At 43.1% G+C, this 20,000-nt stretch overlaps 1 long non-coding RNA gene across 1 annotated transcript in view; it reads right to left on the reverse strand.

Annotated features, from left to right (window-relative positions):
- LOC146188426 (uncharacterized) overlaps positions 1-19,018 on the reverse strand; it is a 34,178-nt gene extending 15,160 nt beyond the window's left edge. Inside the window, exons 1-2 of the long non-coding RNA XR_014707202.1 lie at positions 18,883-19,018; positions 2,330-2,449 (exon numbers count right to left, since the gene is read on the reverse strand). This is a non-coding gene — a long non-coding RNA (uncharacterized LOC146188426). The remainder of the gene's footprint in view (positions 1-2,329; positions 2,450-18,882) is intronic.
- Between the last annotated feature and the right edge of the window lie 982 nt (positions 19,019-20,000).

Genomic DNA, 20,000 nt, shown 5'->3' on the forward strand with positions numbered 1-20,000 from the left:
TCCGTGTACAAGGCGCTTTCGACCCAGATGAGGGCAGGGTCCCAACACCTCCACCGGTTTCCTTCATGCACGGCGATCTTGGGCGGTGGCCGGCCATCCTACGATAGCCTCCACTTCCCTCTCAGTCTACATGGACGCCGACCCGGATACCGAGGACTTCGAAATCCTGGTGGCGGACCACGGGACGGATGTTGAGATTGGGGGTATGTGGGGCCCTCCTTCACATATCTAAAAAAGCGCGCCGCCTCACATTTCAACAGCGCACGTCTTCGCGGTACGCCTCATGCGGTACTCCTTCCTTCGGACGGGAAACCGGTCACCCCTCGGAGCCTATAATAAGGAAGGTGCGCCGTCGGCTCGCGCTCTTTTTGGGCGCCCCTCTTGGCTCCCTCGTTGAACGCGACCCTCTTGACATCCCTCAATGAACGGTGTCGCCAAGATCACCTCAATATAGATAAAATATGCACGTTTTGTCGTGCATGTGTCTTGTGTGTCCTTTGGTCAGAGGAATCGCCTAGAAATCTCAGCTTCCTGTCATGTATCTGTGCAGAATTGCGAAATACTGAGCGCTGCAGCTGCGCAGGGTACATTGCGCGCCCTTTGTCCGACCTAACCAACGTTCCGTCGAACAAATCATTACCTGCGGCGTTTTTTACTGGTTTACAGGAAAATGAAATGCGCAGTACCTCTCACTCACTGAATCCCGTTGACAAAAATCACGTACAAAACTGCAACGCTTATGCTTGCACATTTCTCAAATGCAGATTCTAAAGCTATCTCAGAAAATTTTACTTCATAAGCGTTGTATGGCTACTGTGGTAGGTTTCGTGTGGGCATGATTAGCGGCCTGTAAAAGAGGAACTAGTAAGTATATCGGAAAAAGAATATCAATATTGGATAGAAAGTCAAAGAAAGGTTTGCGAGTGAGAAAATGGTTGCTGTGGGTTAACTGGGCAAATAAATATATCTACTGATGATGGCCGACAGCCAAATTCGTGTTTCGTGTCTCAGTGGATTCCATGTGCTGTGATCGCAGGACGTAGAAAAAGATGCGCAGGCTTGCTACTGGCTCGATAGTGGAGCGACCTCTGCTTCCTCGTGCGGAGAAACAAGACATTTGCGAGGAAAGAACAGGAAGGAAGAAAGACGCGCCTCGCAACAGCCATCGTTGGCACAAAAATGGTGGCGGCTGCAATCACTTCATACAACAGGTATGAGCGCTTGTGGCAGATCGTCTCCCGCCACCAATGGCGGTTGCCCAATTCCCAGTCTCATGGGGCTACCTTCCCCTTGCTCTCCACCTGTCTCAGTGGAACGTTTGTCAACGGAATTCCAAGGGTGACAGATACTACGTCTTTCCTTTGCTATAAACTAGTAATAGAATGCCGGCGAACTTTGATGCTTTGAAAGGAACGACAAGGGACGTTCCACTGAGAGAAGTGGAAAGCCAGTAGCCGTCCTTTTGAACTTATGAGAGTTAATCGGGGTTTTATCATTGGTTTAAAGGAGAGCAAACACGCAGATCTGTCACTCGCGAAATCCCGCTGACATAACTCCGACGGTCAGGATTACGCATTTCACCAGTGCAGAATCTGCGTTGATCTCGCAAAATTTTTGAACAACGGGTTAAGAATTCTGCTGGTGTGGTCATTTGATTGCTACTCTCATCAAAGTGGCATGTAACAAAGCCTTCAATTATTGCACTAATCAAATGTGTATTATCGAGGTGAATATCCATTGTAAATTGCGGTTCGGTGTTCTCGTTTTATTCGCATACTCTCTACCTACATGTCTATCTTACCACTTCCATTGGACATCTTTTTATCTCGTATATATACGTAAGTAATGGGAAGCTCCGCCTAATGAAATGAGATAAATCAATTTTTATTTACGCTTTCCGTCTACCCTAATTCTAGTATGCCTGCAATTGCTTCTGACGGTATCACAATAGACATGGCAAGCGAAATGCTGGAGGAAGACTTTGCAATACGAGATTGGAAATGCGAATATGACTTTGCCGTAGTACCCAGTCTTCAGTACATGAAGCATCCAATTGTTAGCCTACTCTGCTTTGACTGGATATAGCGCAACTAAATGCTCCCTGTAGTAGATGCCTTTAAGCAAGTATTTACTATGAATTCTGAGCGCGGTTGTTAGACAGGAGGCGATTATATTAAATTCATGTTTATTCCTTTTAGGTAATTCCATGGCAAATATAAACAACTAGGTTAATTTTTGCCTTCTGGTTACAAAACAATACACCGTGCATATCACTATACAAAAAATAATCCATATAAAACGCGATTAAGAGTTTAGAAGCTGAACGTACATTTTTTGAAGCCTGGATATTTTCAGCAGCAAAGAAGCAAGATGCACAGAGGATATTAAAAACCAACTGCCACTTCACCGCTTTCCAAGTAGACATATTTCCCAGTGTCTCCTTGCTGACCTGCAAGTGACCAAGTTATTGATAGAACACTAGATGTGCAAATAGCGGTTGATTATTTGTATGTTTCACTGAATATGTTTGACGCTGCCAAGCGGTGCGAACAAGAAATAATTAATACTGTGGTACTTACTTTACTTCGTACCTGGGAGTAATTACAAGCACAGTCTAGAAGCAGGATTAAACGCTACTTAATACTCAAGCATCTTCAAAATCCCAATAGCGCAAATGTTCTGTATTGAGGCATTGTAAGATAAAAAGAAAATCCGGTGACAACTACTCTGTTAAGGTTTCATTGCTGTTCAATGCGCAGATTCTGGAAAACACGCACTAAATGTCAAACTTCCAATCGTTATATACTTTACTGAGGTAGAGTAAGCATTAAGTTTCTCGTAAACATATGCGGATTTTATGTATAGACAAATGAACAACAAAGCATATAGCCGCTTACAGTACTAGAAACACAATTGCCTTTTTGAATATTAAAATGAATTCAGTGAGGGAGTGTTCTAGAATGCAATTTTTATATATTTTTGGAGAGTGCTTATTGCTCTCAAATTAGTGTGTTATATAACATGTTCGGTTTTTTTTTTGTCGTTATCAGTTTGTGCACTTCAGAAGGCTTGTTCGTCGTTCGTACCTAGGATAGCGCAGGGCAGGAGACGTGGCTTTTTTTTTTCTTATTTTTTTTAAGCAATAGAAAATTTCAACCCTTTTTCTTTTTGTGCAGTATATTATCGACGGTTAACATACAGATTTCATAATCAACAGTGAGCTACGCAAGCACAAATCGTGTTGAATGATATATTTTCCGATGCATTAACACTATTAGCAGCTATATTCACGGTTTCAGGAAGAGCAGAAGCGAATATTTGGGTAGGGCTTATCAGAGCATAAATTATCATACAAAAGAAACGAAGCTCGGACATAGCATTATTGTTCTTCCCGGCGGCCAAAACATGGAGGTACTATCCTAATATAAAATATCTAGTTTCTTTTCCAGCACTAATACTAATACTGATTACTTCTGTCGCCGTTACAAAAATCAATTAAGTTTTTGTAAGGACACTTCATTAATTGTCGGCTTTAAATTTGTAGTTGTAGCTAAGGAAGTTACCTCAGCATAATTAAGGAACAAGTACATATAATGCAGAATACGTTTTTGTTTTCCTTTACATCCTGTTTCATTTGTTTGGTAGAATTCAAAAGAAAATATAAGTTACGGACATGACTTCTCCCTCATCTTCCACTGTTCTTGATGCAGTGCCAAATATTTTGTCTATGATTTTAAACTTCCCCCACGTTCAACTATAGCTGACGGGATTGCAAAAAGTAGTTACTTACTGAGGTATACTAGTCGCTGATAAGAAATCGTTCGAGGTGGGGTGGCTTAGCTATTTTGAAGCGTGATTTCAACTCGTTACAAATGTACGCAGCTTTATTCTGAGGTTGCTTTCCGCGTGCAGAGATTGTGAACATTTATTTACACCTGCGATCGGCAGCCCCTTTGTGCCGCCCCCAGAGCGCGATCGTGCAGAGCGCTCCAAACAGCGCTCACGAAGAACTACGCCTATTTCTTGGTTCAGATACTGCTTCCTGCTAGCCCAAAACTAATGCGGAAAAATGTATAAAATTTACAAACACTCGACAACACTTAGTTTCTTACTGTCGGCACAAGTTTGTCAGGTCCAACAATATCAAACAACGCTTCCACCAGTGAAAAAAAAGTAGATATTGGCAGAAGTTCTGTCTGTTAATCCAACTGTAGTGAAACGCTCGGGACATTTTCATTCGACTTGTTTTAGCATGGTTTAATTGCTGTTTTTATACGATGATTACCTGGTACACATTCTCTGTGGGCAGGGGGCCGCTGCATTGCAGTTTAAGCTGTAAATAAGTTTCAACGCCATAAGGGAGCCGCCGCTCTTACTTAACAAAGGTTCAAATATGGGCTCGGCGCGCTTTCGAAGGCCGCAGGCGCAACACTTGTGGCGCCAAATGAAAGCAGCGTCGTGAAATGGCGGATCTTTACCTGTGCTTATACCTTGTGATAATGAGTCGAATGTGCTCAAAGCACAGAACGGCACCTTTGAGAAACTACATGTTTTCCTAAGACGATTAAATATGATCGAAGGTCCGGTTTCGGTCAACTATGTGTCATTTCTGTCATTTTGCTGTCATTTCAAACCTGCTTTATCTGTTTTGTGCGCCAAGCTCACGAACAAAGGATTGTATCCAACGTATGCAGCCGTAGCCCAGTGGCTTCGCCGCCTGCGGGAGGAGGCCGGCTCGAAACCCATCGCCCAACGGGTAAAAAGTGGGTGCAGGCTTCCCCCAACCTGACGGCCTGTTCTCAAAGGGGGAGCTCCTGGAAGGAGGCTCTTCATCTCCCGCTTTGGCCTGAGAGCCATCCATACCGTTTCGAACACCGTCTGGAAAGGCGGTTTCGGTGCGTGTTTGTAAGTGTGACGTCCATGTGTTTCTGTTTCTGTGTTGCCCTTCTCTATAGGGATGCCCAGGCATCAATTTCGGGGTTACTGCGAAAAGGGCCACATAATGGTCTTTTACAGCGCGAGGCGGACATATTGTTGTCTGAGGGCGGAACGGATCACTGCCAAATCGGCGCAACAATTTGGTCCGTGACCCACTTCCTAAGCATTTCACCCCAGAAGAGCCGAACATCAGGCCGGAGGAAAGCTTGTACCCATTGAAAACCGGTGAGTACCAGGCGGCACTACAGATTCACCCAGTACCTCCTGAATGCGAGGCGGATGCATTACCTCAAGGCCACCTCTTCGGTTTTCGGGGTTTACGGGATAGATAAACTGGTTCAGTACACGTGAAAGCTCAAATAATGTCCGTTTTTTGCAAACAGCTTCAAGCTCAGATCAACCTGAAGATCAGATAGCGTAGATATATGTCCCATTTCATGCCTCGCGATAGAGCGTTCATAAATCTCTCAAACGTCGCAGGTTCATGTAAAGCCCAAACGCAATAACATTAAATTCAAACAGTCCATCCGGCGTTACAAACGCCGTTTTTTCTTTGTCTGTCTGATGCACCGATATTTGCCCGTAACTGGGCTGCAGATGGACACAGGAAGTATAAGAAGCCCGAGAGCGGCAGTATATAGCGTCGTCAATACGAGGAAAAGGGTATACATCTTTCTTGATCATGTAATTCAACCGGCGATAGTCCACGCAAAACCGCCAAGTGCCGTCTTTCTTAAAGACAAGAAATAAGAGAGCTGCCCACGCACTACGCGATTACTGAATGTCCTTCATCTCAAGCATCCCTGTGACTTGTTAGTGGACTACTTTGCGCTCGGAAGGCGACATACGATAAGCTTTTGACTAAGTGGGCGAGATAAACCGGTATAGGTAGTTTCGTGGGTACCAGACATGGGAATAGAGGGTGGTCCACGGGGTTGGGAGAAGTCGACGATAGCTGAATATTGTAGCAGAATGTCTACAATTGAGCGGCGTTGAGTGGTGATCACCGTTTTGTTGATCATGCTCAGAATTGTGCGTTCAGCGCTTTACGCTGGAACGGGTTCAGCCAGGGCAGCCGTGACTGACCCCACATCTGAAGGCGCATCGGGTTCATATAAAGCAGGTTTTAAGCCACTTGTAAAACGTCCGGTTGAGGTAAATAATTACCTGTCCACAACCACACGCTGCCGTTAACCACATATACCAGATAGCATGGCACTTTAAGCAGGTGAAATGCACTGGTTCCACGAGCGCTTCAAACATTTCACCTTTGCCAAGGGCAGCGAACGCCGGAACTGACACTGCAGCCAGCGATGAAACTATGGTATACTAAGATACACAAAGCACGGTTCTGGCTGCACGAGCACTTTCCATGAGGCTGGGAACACTCGTAAGCCCAAAATAAATCTCGCCACTTGCGCAATCGACCGCGCAGCTTGATGAACTCTATTTCTAAGATGACGTCATTTGTAGAGCTAAGAATAATAACAAATTCTGTTAGATAAACGGCTACACTAAATTTAACTTCTAGATTTCACCCTCCAAGAGGACGCTGCGGCTTGCCACTCATATAAAAAAAACGTTAAGGTTTTATCGCACTTGAACGTTACTTGCTTCGCAGCAGGCATTTAAATCTTATACTAAGGACATAAACAGCTGCACCGGAATCAACGAGAGCTAGTGTAGACACCCCAATAACGATTAGATAAATTTTGTTCTTAAGCATTGAGACAGGACGAGCAATATCGGAACAGAGCAAAGTTGGAGCGGCCTCTCCTCCATCGGTCGCGCTGGTTAGCTTACCGGCTGAGGTGACGGAGATCGCCGCGTGCGAAACACGGGAAAACGGGGTGACCTTATCGATACGGGTCACCAATGTTACCAATGCGAAAGGCTTATCAGGGTGCATCTACCTTGACTACGTGCTTACCTCCTTCAAGAGAACTTCGGCACGCTCCCCTTCGTAATTCGCCCCTGGCATCGAACACTCCGATCTGAAGCCAGTGGCGAATTACAAAGGGTAGTGTGCCGAAGTTTCCTTGAAGCAGGTGAGTATGCACTCAAAGTAGATGCACCCTGGTAAGCCGTTCGCACTGGTAACTTTGGTCAACCGGATCGACAAGCTCGACAGCGGTGGCAGAATCTTGCGAATGGCCTGGATCCCGCAGCGGAAGCAAATCATGGGTGGACGATCAGCGTTCTTTGCCTTACATTTTTAATTAGAGCAATCAATAATTCGTGTCTGGTAGCGTAGGTGGGCGCAGAGATCTACTGAAAAGGCATTATTCCAAGCATTCTAGTCGTACGCGGGTGGCGGCCGCCTATAGTAGGTTTGGTCCTGGTGCCACCTCGGTGCGTTGTATGGTCTAGAATAGTTAGATGTACGGTGCGCACCAAAGTTCGCTGCGTTGATCGAAAAAGACTTTCTAGATGTCTGCATAGATGTGGACGTGTGATCACAAGGGAGTGCCTGGCAGCTGGGCAATTCTTTTAGAATTATCCGGCAGATAGTGGAGGTGAAATAAGTGGCTTCGGAAGTGTTTCAATGGCAGCAACTGTTATCGCTATGTTGAAGCGACCGACCTTTACGGTTATTTAGCGCATCTTCAAGTTCTCAAATGTTTGGCAAAGCAGAACGACATCGGCGACTTTGTTCAGGCTCTCCTTACTTAAGGAACGTGTAGATGTCTTCAGTGAAGCCCTTGAGCAAATGTCTTTCTTCGTCTTCTTTGTCTTTGTCTTCGTCGGAGATATGAGCCGAGGAGACCTTGCAGAGCTTTAGTACTGCCTCAATCTACGTGTACACGTCTCACTGGGAAATTGAGCCCGATGAGTCAATGCCTGCTCGGCCTTCTTCTTTTTTGCCGAGGAATCACCGCGTCTGGTGTGAGCCGCGTGCGGTTGTCTGTTTTCGTCACTGAACAGGCATTGACGGGACACATTAATGTCGTGAGGAAGCCAAAGTCAAAGTTAGCTGCTGGTTGTCAAGCTTACGAGCTCCTCTACAGATGGTGTTCTACCTCATATATCCAGAGTATAATGCGGACCTGGAGCATCTGTGCAACGTGTCACCATTAGTTGGCCATATTGATGACTTGCAGATGCAAGGACAACGTTCGCGTTATATGTGATGTGCTTGAACAGGGTAAAACTTGTCATGAATTTCTTATCGAAGGCTCCTCACTAGACAGTGTCGCATTTTTTCCCAGGTCATTGCAGTGTCTATTTGGATGTCCTTTCAACGTGGTGCTGTAGGCTGATTAAATGCTTTTCCTCTGTCACTTTGAAGCGTTGAACTGGAAGGAATGTAGAGAAATCCCGGAGCATGCTCTCTCGGACTCCAAGCAACTGCTGCTGTGCAGGACGAGCCAGCAGTTTCAGGAAGTCATGGGTACACGTGTGAAGGTGCTGACTGCGGTCTTAGAGAGTTGGAATCAGACTGCCAAATCCAAAGAATTTTAGGTCAGCATCCTCTGAGCGTGCTCTGTCCCTGGCGAGCAGTCGACGGGGTATTCCTTCGAGCAGGAGATGCCATCATTGGAAAGGTCAATCTCCTGATTATTCTGTCTGGCGTGGTTTAAGTGTGTGAGCACAGCGCTGCAAACTTCAAGCGATCAAGTAAAGTCCGGTTACTTCATCAAGATGGCTGAGAAGATGGCTGAACTACGCACATCCTTAAAGAATGCTTTCCATGCCCTTCAACGATACCCAGCTGCAAGCGGCACACTCAAGGCAAGTCAACTGCCTTATCCAGTCAACTGGCAACCAGGTCAACTGCTTTATCCGTCAGGCATACAAGACGGCCCTCAATCTTGCCCGCCACACGTAGAATGAGCACCTTCTTAAGATGGATATGCACAACACCCTCGCCGAACTCACCGAGGCTCATCGATCTGCCCAACTTTATCGGCTCTCCTCCTCCCTAGCTGGTCGTCACATTCTTGATGCTATTGGCCTACATCCCCCAGGATGTTACTCCCACACCTTCTCCCTTCCACGCCGCCCACGAGACCTTCTCACCATTCACCCCCTCCCCAAGAACATACACCCCGAACATCACGCAGCTCGTCGTGCTGCTAGGGCTGCAGCCCTACACAAACACTATGGCACACAGCCGGAGATCGTGCACGTCGATGCTGCCTGTTACACCTCTTCTTCCGCACTTGCCTTGGCGGTAGTGTCAAACTCCTCCACCCCTCTTACAGCAGGTACAGTCCTTGCATCCACTTCTGTGGAAGCGGAGGAGGCGGCAGTAGCCTTAGCAATCGCTATTACATCGGCGACAGTAATTTTTACCAATTCGAAGACAGCGGTGCGAAACTTTGCGAAAGGCCGTATCTAAAAAACGCGTTCCGGCTTCTTAACCGGTCTCCGGTCCCTATCCGACCTATTCAGCTTCTTTGGGTTCCAGCCCACGCCGGCCACCCAGGTAACGAGGCGGCTCATTCTTTAGTTCGAGGTTTCGTCAGCCGAGCAGGAGCCGCCGACACCTGGGGAGACGCTCTAGATCGTATCGTAACTTACCACGAGATCATTATGCACTACCGTGAACAACGTCTTTCCTATCCCTCTCCACACGCCTCTCACTAAATTGCAGCAGGTTACGTGGCGCCAGCTAAATCCCGCAACTTCCTCTCCCCCGCCTACTTAGCCCTTGTTCACCCGGAACTGTTCACGCAGGAGTGCATCCTCTGCGGTGCTCCCAAAGCGGAGTTTGCTCACATTCTTTATTCGTGCTCTGAGCATCTTCTACCAGCCGAATGGCAACTTATAGACCTCGAGCGATGAGAGGATGTGGTGCCCAGTTCTGTCCCGGCTGTCCTACGGCAGCTGGTGGACTGGTCTTTGGAAGTCGCCGGGAAGCATCAACTGCCGGCCACGACACACATCCAAAAGCCATCCCATCACTAGGATGTTACAATTAAGTTTCGCCTTAATAGTTTGTCACCACCACCAACTCGTAGTTCTCTGAATGAATTCATATTTTTGTACTGCAGTGATTTATTGGGTTTGTGGTGTCGACTTGATATCAGGAATTGTCCTGGCAAGCTTTAGCCAGCCTCATGCACTGACTCTATAATGGACTTTCTTTTTGCCGTTTCCGTGAAATGTGTTCATGGATTTCTCGACAATGAATAGTCACAAGCAATAATATGTATTGTCTTTTTATAGAAATAATTATTAGGTAGCACACTCTTTGGAGAATGACCTAAAAAGGGGTGGATGCATCAAAATTGACTGTAGTCTTAAGAAATTGAGCAGCACAACTCCTCCTATTATTCCTTGTGCTTGCGCTTTCATCGAATATGGATTCGCCAATATTAAACACCTTTATTTCATTGCTCCCCTCACATTTGAGCCTCACACATATAGTGTGAGTACTAGGCCACAGTAATGTGACAGCCAATGAGGTTGCTGATAGACTAGCTAAATAATCTGAATGGCCCCGTGTTGCCTATCCTCCCGGTAACAGCGTACATAAAAGCAGCACGATTTCGTAGGCGTTCATTATTAAGCACGCAGTCTGGATCTATTTTATCATCGGATGACTACCAGCATCTCAAGTATTCCTGGAGTAGGAAATCATGTAAATCAACGCATACTGAGTTCTCGCTAACTATGCTACGCTGTCGTATTTCGCCCCTAAATTTCTGTAGGCACAGGTCTCGTTTGGCGCTTTCTCCCGTCTGCGCATTCTGCGGGGAACCGGAAACAATAGATCATTTCTTGCTATTTTGCTGCTGTTTTACCATGATGAGAAAACAGTATTTGGAGAAGCCATTGCAATAGCTGGGTCTTAATTTGAGCAGCCAGATTTTATTATCGTTCGGTGCCACCATGCTTGGGTACAGCCACATGTCTGTTTTTAACACCAGTCAAAACTTTTTAATAGAAACAAAACGTTTGTCTTGGTAATATGCTTTGAATTTTTAATATGTACTTATATATCTCAGTATTCTCCTACTGCGTGCATTAGTAATTACCCTTTTTTATTTTGGTTTTTCATATTTAAACTTTCTTCCCTATTCCCTAGCAATTAGTATTTATATTTTTTTTGCGATGTAATTATACATCTCAAAATCTAATATCTCTGCACCCCAATTCTTGGCCTATTCCCCTGTTTGGGTATGTGCACCAAATTAGAGAACAACAGCAGCAACACCGCTGTTCTGCCACTACTTCGTCTTCGTTCCTCGGTGGCAATATGGCACTTGTGGCTATTATACTAAACAGAAGCTTCACAGCCTCTGTGGACAAATTGCGTAGTTGCCTAAACTTAGCTAATTACTGCCAAGCAATAAAATCACTTCATGTCGTAATTAGTGAAATTTTCTACGCGCTCGCAAGAAAGTTCTGGCATTCAACATCATAGAAAAGCCGATTTCAAAGCCCAAACGCGAAGGAAACATCACTTTGATTCATGTCTCGGCTTCAGCCTACAACACGGGTCAGAGGGTTCCTGCAGTGAATAGAAGAGAAAAAGATGGAGCGAGCACGCAGTCGCTCCCATTCGTTCTCTATTTAGATTATGAAAAGCTGCACGTCTTGAGCATCTCCAATCATTTTGAATATGACACGACTGTAATGATCAAATGAGGGCTACGTATAATGGCAAGCGGCAGTACTAGTCATTGTATGGATGTATGTGCGGAATTTCAGAAGTCGAATGGGAAACCAGCATGCGCGAAAATAATTATTCTGCCAAAATAATTTCATTGCAGTGCGCATCTCCTTTAACGCACTATTCGCTGATACAACCACTGACTTTAACTCAATAAACTAAAACCTGGCAGGTAATGATGCTGAGAATGCCACGCCTCAGTAGAAGAGGATGCTTTTCCCTATCAGAAGCGTCGACAATAGCGCCGCTGTTGCAGAAACAGTGGCTGCAATATGCTTTCCTTCCTGGCGCGCAGATGAGATATGGAACTTAAAATGGCCTCTAATGGCTGGTTCACTAGACGGCATCGCATTGCTGACGATGCTCTCGAGTTCAGCACAAAGTTCAAATTCTAATTTTAATAATGAACCAACTGCTCGCAAAAATGTTATCACATTATTGAGATATATATACATTTCTTGGCTCCTTTGGGATCAGAAATAATTTTAAAAGGGTGAATCACATGGTTCTCAAATTTCGAGTGCTATGCCTGAAGGAAGACGAACATGCTCCTCCGAATAGTTCCCAGTCTAGAGGTATTCGGGACCATGCACTGGCTCCACAATGGAGCGTAGCAGAAGAATATTTTCTGTGTCGTCCGTGACATCTAGTTCGACTACTATTGGCTGATTGGCACACAAAATATTTCGATGACTTTGTAGGCACAAATGTTACCGTCATCGTAAGAAGCAGCGCATCTTCCTTCCAGGAAAAAACTCCGCGATAATGGGGCATGCTATTCACTTACACGAGGATAACATACGGCATCACAAAAGTTTTGAAGGCAATGAAGCCCAATCGGTCTCATACTTGCTCAAACAATCAACACCCAAGATGAGGTCATGTGGAAGAGGTATCAAAACAGACAATTTCGTTCTGCAGCACTCATCATCAAGCACAAAGTATGAGGAGCACAAACGCGCAGGAACTAAAATTTCACTTCCAACTCTACAAAACGCACCGTTTCAGACCAGCACAACTAACTTTCTGTCGAAAGCGGTTCTTAAATGAAAGTCACATAACTATTACCTGATTTTTTAAAGCGTTATGCTGGGCTCTGTGTGCCGCTTGCTTTTTATTGTGCTTAATTTTTGTGTGTATAGCGCGGTGCTTTAATCTGTGTCGCTTATTTCTCTCTCTCAGTGATATAATTATTTCCGCGTTGTTTTCTGTGCTCTTCTTTGCTATTTCGTTTGTTCATATTTTAATTACATGATTTTATTTTTGCCTGTTTCCTTCACACACACATATATATATATATATATATATATATAAATATATATATATATATATATATATATATATATATATATATATATATATATATATATAAAGGAAAGAAGGCAACAGTCGGCGAGGCCAAGGAAAGCGTTGGGGATGGGACTTTACGTCTTCTTTTTTTTAATATTTGCTTGGATAATTACAGAGATTAGTAATGTAATCTGTTTATGGGAAAGGTAATTAAACACAAAGTAGAAGAAAAAACTACGTGCCGATGGTGGGAACCGAACCCACGACCTCCGAATAACGCGTCCGGTCGTCTTCCAACTGACTACATCGGCCACTGTCCCCCCTGCTACTTCCTTGGGTATTTATGTTGTCTGTATGCGAACCTTGAGAGTGTTCACCAGCGCCACCCTCAGCCAAGGCGGCGGACGTGGAACGTCCTTTGTTACCACCAGCGTCACGTAGAACGTGATCAAGGGCGAGGGCGAAAGCTGTGCTAGAACCCTCTTACGCTACCTATGGCTTCAAGACTGCCAGCACTGCATTGATTTTTCCGTCCCCTTTACACAATGCCCAACTGAACCTGTAAGGTATGTCAAATAAAAATAAATAAATAAATAAAGCGGCACTAGTCTCAACCATAGCATCAGTTTAACATTGTCCACAAACTCATACTATATTAGCGACTTAATAAGCAGATGTCTTCGCAAAATTGACCATTCGGTGACCTTATATCAACCGGTGCTCGCACTAACTAGTTCCTAGTGATGGAGAAACGAAGCGACGTCATGGGGGCGCTGAATGACATCGTCGCTGTGGCGGCAATTTTATGCTGCAGTCAGAGAAAGGAGAGTCACTGTGGGCTCCGAATTGGCCTTAAGGAGGCCGAAAGAAAGTAGCGGGTGCTTGCTCTCATTGGCAGTCATTCCTGAAGAGTGTTCTCAATGTGCAGGGGACGAGAAAGTTAACATCACGGACAAAAGTGGGTACCATGTCCGCTGCATCACAGTCGTAGAATATACGTGGCTGGTGACTCTGGTCCCTTCAGCAGGATCCCTCAGGGATCGAGGAGCGGTAACAGACGCGAAACGAGGCACAACACGCGGCATTTCATTTGGGTGGGGTGGAAGCTGCTGGAAATAAGGGTGTGGCATCAACTTCTTGGTCCATTCAGTACAATATCTTTAGAATTTTCGTTGTTATTCAGTGCAGCCTATGACATATGCTGCGTACACGATGGTATATGCCTCAATATCTGTTCGTAAGGGCGACCAAAATGCCTATGTTGCCGATGCGCAATCAATTATTATGTAAAATTCTCCTGAAAATACAAACGATAGCACCTGATATCGATGCTGGCAACTATTATTACACAGGAAAGGCGGATGAATTTGAGCTCTATCCATCGTGCTTGAACAGCCTCTAATGCGCAGCATTGTTAAAGGAATCTGCAACTGAACCAAAGGTGTCTCGCGAAATAAAGAAGTTACACACGTCAGCAATCTCTTTGAGATGATGACCTTCCTTGCCTTCTAGCATCACACATTTGACAATGCGACAAATTTCTGAATCTTCGATGTATCACGTTCATTTGTCACTGGGTAGGTGGAGCTGCGAAAGTTTATGCTTAGCTCTGTCCTCCATATCAGTACCAACAAAAAAATTGTTGATTTTCACATCGAAAACGGCACCAGGTCGTGAGAATTTCCTCCTGACAGCCAAAGCAAGTCATAGCCGTACCAGTAAGGAATAAGTTAATGCTGTATAGGTGGGTGGCGGAGTCGCAACGGCTGTGCGTGCTATGCCTTTCATAAATCGGAAGAATTTCCCAAAACTTTCTTCGTGCTCGCTTAAAACGTAAGCTGCTCTCTTTCCCTAATGAGGCATGATCTGCTTTTCTTAAGCTCTCTGATCCTGATCTCCATCGCTCGGGCGATAGACACTGCAGCACTTGAGAGGGTATTCTGGCGCACCTGCAACAAGGTGGCTGCAACAAGACACTGAAAATTTCAGGATATTCTCCGAGCAACACAACCAAATGTAGCAGATGAAATGGTTTAATTACAAGCGAAAGCTCGATGGATGAAATGGGGTCACAAAGGCATCACAGTGCACATCGTTCTTCACTTGCTCCTCTCCTCTTCCTCGAATTTCTCAGTATCCCGCTATGCGGCGTAACAATAACATATTTAACTTAGTGCCCGAGGTCAAATCTTCATTTGCTTTGTACGTTCGAGAAGGAAAACAACAAACGTGTTTGCGATGAAGGCAGCAGCTACATATATTGATCAAATTGTTCATGTTTCACAAAACGTTGTTTATTTGATACTCTGTCTTGAAGATAGCAGTCTTAACTATTATGTATGTTGTTGATAATGAACAGCTTCCGTTATCCCTGTTCTAGTGCGCTATTGCATGACATACTTAAAAGGCACTGCAGCGATACGAAATGTCCTTTAATCCTTCATGGGGTTTCGGAGAAGATGGTTTTGGGCTGCTGTGCCACTTTGCTGACCGCCTTTAACTGAGAAGAGATTTGGCTTTCTTCAAATTAGGCGCTATAAATTTATAAGGCTGACATTGGAGGATTGACCCTTAGAAAAATAATGACCTTTCTCATGTATCATTTGTAAATGGTAAAGCTCAGTCTCCACAGCAGCTTCCTGCCTACTTATTGAATATACGTATGCTGAGAATATACAGTTTTCTTTTGATTCTTTTAGACAATTTGTAAACTAGATTCTAGAAAAAGGCAAATGGTTTAACGCATTTTCTTTAAATACTGACTGTCGTGGTGCTCTAGTCGATGTGGTTTCTCAGTACTTGTCACTAATCACACGCCCTCACATGCAAATAGCTATTGGAAGTTGCCTTGCAAGGCAATGAGGATGTTTCATCATAATCTATCTTAAAGCTAATAAATACCATTAGGAGCCTCTTTAAAAACAATTAATCATAAGTGTCATTGGAACATCGAATTATTTGTAGCATCTTGGTCAGTTTAACAGACGCAGCTTTTCTTCCAAAACTGTAGAAACGAAAGAACACTGATTTTGCATTTCTAAATTTGTCCTAGCATCTCTGCAATTTGCATTATGCCCTGTTTTTTCCTTATATAACCATGGCATTCCTAATTTCAGGTATTTTTCGTGATATATATATAGGGCAGTTTTCTTACGAAGGTTCAAAATATAATATGTAACCTATGTGCCTAAAATGATCCGTTTCGCTAGTAGGCACGTCCCGCTGAAAGTTTACTTAAACAACGCTGCAATACGGAACTAATATCTATAAAATTCAGAATTCTATCTAATGAAACTAGAAAGACAACATGCGTTTGTACTTCGTAAAGATAGAGTTAAATAAATAACATGTTTTGTGTTTCTAGACAGAACAATATATTATTTTTAAGGCTGGCCTGAATAAGTGCCGTAATGTGTTGTACTTGTTTAAATCGTTTATTGAAATGCTGATTTTTTTATCGCAACAAATGTCAATACGGTAATATTCAGTTCTTTACATGTTCTAAAACTGTAAGCTCAAATGGGGGTCCTTCGGTATAGCACCAAAAGAATTCATCATAGCAATAACATTCTCACAGATAATATTCAGTTTAAGCTTCCATTCAGTTCTCACAGCGCTCTAAAATATTAGCTGGAATTTGAATTATAGCTTTACATTTAAAACAGATTAGGTAAATGAACACAAGAAAGGAGTAAAATAAATGATGCATTGAATTGTTCCTTATAACGAGGAACCTGTTTTACAAAAAGGGAGGCAAGGCTGACAGGCTTCTACTAGGGCCATGTACCATTACTATGAACAGAGAGATAATCGTCATAACGAAACATATTGTCATGGCTTCCGGATTATCTCATGAGTATACCCTTGTTTTCACTTTTGTGTCTACGTTATTTGAAGCTTTTTCGGTCTGCACGGTTTTGTTCAAATCTAGAGAATATTCCAAACCTTGCGACTTCGAAACCGAATTTTTGACAACAGGTTGATGTCCTTCAAAGTGAAGAGCCTCCTTAAAGGCGTCAGACTGTTCAGGATTACAGGCGATCGAAGGTGTCGTACTGGAGTTATTGTAAAAATTAGCACATCAATTATTTCAACATCTGGGAAACAGATTAATTTGAAGATATTAGCTGCCGCCTCCAGTAAGTACTAAATATATTTCTATTTTTGTGGAAGAGAAATAAATTCTTGATGCATTGGGCGCTTGTGCTCAGCACACAAGTGCAGCAATGCTGAAGAGCAAGCATGATTTTTATTTAATATTGCCCATGTTGCAGAACATGATATTAACTTGCATGGTATTGGATGCTTGGTTTGAATAGCTGCCTTCCGACACCCTCAAGAATAACTTTGGGGGGACACAGACTCCTCTAGTATAATTTGTTTGAAAAATTAGGTCTTATATCAATTCAATTCATCTTGATTGCTTACTGCGAATCTGATGCAAGTGTGATTTAAGGGACAGGAATGTACCTTTATTATCCTTCCTTGAACTAAATGCATAATAATAGTCAACGCATAATCAAGTCTCTTGCGAACCTTGTTTCACAGCCATCTCTAGTGTGTGATGCACAGTGTGTACACTGCTACTGTAATTTTCATCCATATATCGGCAAAATAGTCTACATGGATTGTATACTAACGAACAAACAAGTGAACTATACGGGAACTATACACCGAAATATGAGTCAGAAGAGACCTAAAACAAAATTAAGCTTTCTTGGTGGCACAGAGATTTACATAAGCACTTCGAACTGCGTTTCAGATTATAGGTAGACTCCTGTTTTGGATCAATCCCAAATATTTATTTTATGTATTTGGAGTGTCTGGAACAAAGCGCATCTTTTATTTGCGGAACGTCTTGCAAAAATGTTCACGCTACTAAGAGGATCCTAATGTGCAACCAGATTAACAATGAAGGTAGCAGAAAGTATATTCAATTGCGATATCATTTTTATCCTCAAAACATAAAAAAGTATAATATTCCAGCTGATCTTCCCTGCCAGTTTTCAAGCCACACGGCTAATTTGAGCACACAATTCTATTAAACAAAGCTGCTGAAGATATGTTCCAGTAAACACATGAGAGCACTGAAGACGAATTCAATGACGCATGGCATCCAGTGTGCACCACTAAGCATAAGCAAGAGCGGGCCACCTGACTGCGCGAAGAAGAATCAAGACCGAAATTGGGTGCCATGATAAGGCGCTGATACGAGCATATAGCATTGCGTTTAGAAGCTCCAAATTTTTATTAATATTTCTCTTACAAATAGTGCATTAGATTGTTGTCTGATTGCCCTAAAAACAATTAAAACATCTATCTAGTCAAACAACTCAACAACGCGTGAAATGGGCCTGCACATATATAAGATTTTGGCCGCATATTGGCGTTAACTAAACAGTCAGAGAGGTTTGGCAAACACAGAGCGAGTTATGGTCAAAGTTTGAGAAACGAGCACAGGGAACAAAACTATAGCTGGCTGAAGAAAGAAACAAGATCACGTTTTCCAACTTCCCACTCAATAATTCCTATTCAGTAAAGATGACGCGCGGATAGTAATATAAAAGGTGTCTCTTTTTGTACAATACATTAGGTTACCAATGCGATCGATCTTAATATTTTTTAGTTTCAATTGTGGAGCAAATAGTATTTGGCACGTTGTTGCCCTTCTCTGTGAAGTGGCCTAACTGGTATCTTACACACAACACCACTCCGATATCTGTGCTTACGGTTCATATTTCTTACTTTTCGTTAAATAATAAAGTATTTTAGGCTTTTAGTGAAGGTTTGTTAATCGAAGTTCATCACTTGCTGTGTTTCTGTCCTTTATGTAGACAGTAGTCATAACAGAAATCGGGTTAAAATTTTGGCAACATGTGTTATTTGATATTCAAGTCGACGTATGCATTCGTTCTAATTTTGCTAGCGATAATGACACATGTTCAATTTTTATGAAAGCTTAGAGTAGTGTTTACCCAAAAAGACTAGTTTTCTTAGAACCATGGTAATAAATACTAACACATATTACTTACCTGCAGTGGGTCGTGGTATATAGTAGAGATAACACGAACAAAAGAAAGCGAGGGAAACTGGATTCAATTCAGGGTGGAGAACTGAACCCAGAGCGTCTTGTACTGCACTGACAAGCTGCAGGATATTGCACACTCGTTAGAGTGCACACAAAAATACCGTTGAGCTTTAATTTCACAAGCCTTAAATATTGTCCCAAGTTCGGCTCGTTTTTTCCTGACAGCTGACAAAATAAAAATGAAATCTTTTTGCAAGAAAGCATGAAAAAGCCCCGTTTTCAATACAACACTGCGACAGGAAGCAGATGGGCTTTGTTTTACAGTTTCACCAACGTTTCCATACCTATGTGATCGCATTGCTATTTCAGGCGAAAATACCTGAACAATATTCCCTGACCTTTATTGAAATATCATGGACTGACAATACAGGTCATGGACTGATCTGAAAAAATAAAGAGCACGAAATATGAGGTATTGCTTTCTGCTCAACATTCTGGGTACTGTCACAATGATTTGCAGTCTTCAAAAGTTGAATTTTCTGTAAGCTATGAAGCTCACAGGGAAGGTCCGGAATATTATACATTTCTGGCCTATCCAGAGAAAGATATTCGTTAAACTAACCTACGACAATAAGCAAATTGTATGCAGGTATTGCTAGGAAATTTTGCCTTTATCTTCCAAATACACATTTATTGCTCAATGAGTAATGAATTTGTCAGCACCAAAGTAATTTTTCATGGAGGTATTTTATGGTTAATTTATAGAGAATGGCGAATAGAATGAAATATTTCCGAAGTTTAAGGCTACAAGTCAGCCCGAAGTAGTTGAGACCAATATATGGGAGACTGCAAATAGTGTTGACCATATGCTTTTTTATTTAATGTCGACACTGAACAATATTCGGGCACCTTGCATTCTGTTATCGGTAACTGAGTTCCCAAACTGCTGAACAACTGCAGCAACCGAGACGAAGATAACGGAGCATCCTATGCTGATAAGATACATTAGAGCTTCTGCCTTCTTTATGATTATATATTCCGTGACATAGAATAAGTGGTTATTAGATATCTTTGACTATTGACTCTTTGCAAAACTCTTGAAATCAGCTTCTCTGCACTGTA

Source organism: Amblyomma maculatum, chromosome 5, assembly GCF_055883805.1.
Source record: "Amblyomma maculatum isolate TAMU_Amacu chromosome 5, ASM5588380v1, whole genome shotgun sequence".
Lineage (NCBI taxonomy): Eukaryota > Metazoa > Arthropoda > Arachnida > Ixodida > Ixodidae > Amblyomma > Amblyomma maculatum.